Source organism: Chinchilla lanigera, unplaced genomic scaffold, assembly GCF_000276665.1.
Source record: "Chinchilla lanigera isolate Chin_1 unplaced genomic scaffold, ChiLan1.0 scaffold00070, whole genome shotgun sequence".
Classification (NCBI taxonomy): Eukaryota; Metazoa; Chordata; class Mammalia; order Rodentia; family Chinchillidae; genus Chinchilla; species Chinchilla lanigera.
In genome coordinates, this window is record NW_004955471.1 from 9,284,767 (window position 1) to 9,286,570 (window position 1,804).

General features: G+C 48.8%; 1 protein-coding gene across 1 annotated transcript in view; it reads left to right on the plus strand.

The window, feature by feature from the left end:
• Positions 1 to 219: 219 nt before the first annotated feature.
• Fam198b (family with sequence similarity 198, member B) overlaps positions 220 to 1,804 on the plus strand; it is a gene marked incomplete in the record, with an annotated part of 42,352 nt that continues 40,767 nt past the window's right edge. Inside the window, 3 exon segments of the mRNA XM_013522911.1 lie at positions 220 to 531; positions 892 to 1,036; positions 1,650 to 1,804.

The window sequence follows — 1,804 nt, forward strand, 5'->3', positions numbered from 1 at the left end:
AGGCCTGGTTTGAAGAGTGCTGAAATAACATCCCTATTATAATTTTTGGCATTTTACCACTTGGCAGTTTCTCTCCTTCTGCATATATTCTAGTTCTTTCTCCATAAACTGTAGTATTTTTAGGAGTGCACACCACACCCCGACTTCCTATCCACACCCCGCAGCACGACTTTTTTCCTCCCGAGGAAAGGCCTTTGTCCCCTCCGTGCTTCCTGGCCTGCTCCGCTTCTGGTTCTGTTTGCGGCAGAAACAAAGATTCCGCCCGCAGCGGACCTGAGGTCATCGCTCCTTGCCCTGTGCCGGGACACTTAGACACCCGGCCAATCGCTAACCTGTCTTTAAAAATCCTCCAATCAGAGAGGACGGGACACTTCCAGCTCGCACTATAAATGTTCTTCCCTATCTCTGCACACTCTTATCTCACCGTGCTATTTTTCCTTCACTCTTAATAGCATTTGCTGAACCTCTAGGCCTTCTTTCCCCGCTGAATTGGTGGGGGTCAAGTGACATTCAAACGGCCAAGACAGCGAGGTGAGTGCAGCTCTTGGAAGCCGGTGCCCTCCTTCCGGGGTGCACGCGAGGGACAGAGGGCTCCAGGGCTCTGCAGGTCCCAGGCATTTAATCCGCAGGGGCTGCGTCCCAAGCTAAGGGCACAGGCAATCCTGTCTGCAGTCTGTTTGCAGATAGGACACTAGAGGGCTCCCGGGGGCTAAAAATAAGTGCGAAGTTCTTTGAATGAAAGCTGATTGTGTATGGCCTTTGGTGTTTTCAGGATTTAAGATTAAAGTTTATTTTTAACCATATTTTTGAAAAAAAAAATCGCGTATGTCTGAAAACGATGCCGTAGGGTAGCCACTTTGCCAGTACTCATTCTGTTTTTGCCATCGGTAGTTTCCCAGGGTGTTTCTCAGGCTAGCTGAAGCGTCAGCACCGCGGAACCCTCCTGACCACGAAGTACGTTCTGCTCTCCGCCTCAGGGTGCGCAAGTTCTGCGCGTTAGAAGCCGCGGCTGCTTCCATTCCTCCCGGCGCTCTGTGTAAGTAACACTGCTTCTGAGTTTACTCCTCCTTTTAATAATGTGGAAAAATTGAACTACCGAAAGCAATTCTTTCACATTGTTTTCTCAGCTGACTCGTGGCGAATAAAAAGGAATAAAAATTAGTCGGCTGTGTGTTCTCTGAGTGTGTTTGTGATCGCATAAATGCAGCTGCTTTCGAGTTCTATCCTTATTTTTGGCTTTATAGCAGACTAGCATTTCATGTAAAATAATGAAACACTGTAGAGGTAAATCTGTAATGTTACATTATCAGACTGTGTTTCTCAATTTGAATCAATATGTGCTGCTTCTGCCCCTTTAGTTAATGCATGACTTTTTAAAAAATCAGGTGGGATAGAAATTTTTAAAAACCACCTATTAACTGTCGTATTTCTGAATTGCAAAAAGGAAAAGCCCCAGTTAGGCCACATAGGAATGCTACACTTCAGAATCAAGTTAAAAGATTCTAGCGGGAAGCTGGAAACATTCTTGGATTTCTGTGCGGCGTGCTTTCACTGCCCCTGTACTTTGAGCTGAGTTTGAAATCCACACCTCCGTCGTGCTTTCACTTTTTAGACATCTGATGTCTTCCCCATCTATCTCTCCTCTGCAGAGGTGCGGTCTGCGGAAGGACAGCGGCGCCGGGTCCCTCCGCGGCTGGAGGAGCTGCTCTGCGGCTGCGACTCGGCTGACTCTGTCCATTCATTCCCGGGGCTCGCGGAGGCCGCCGGCCGCGGACAGAGGCTTCCGGGCCGCCCCCGGGCCCCG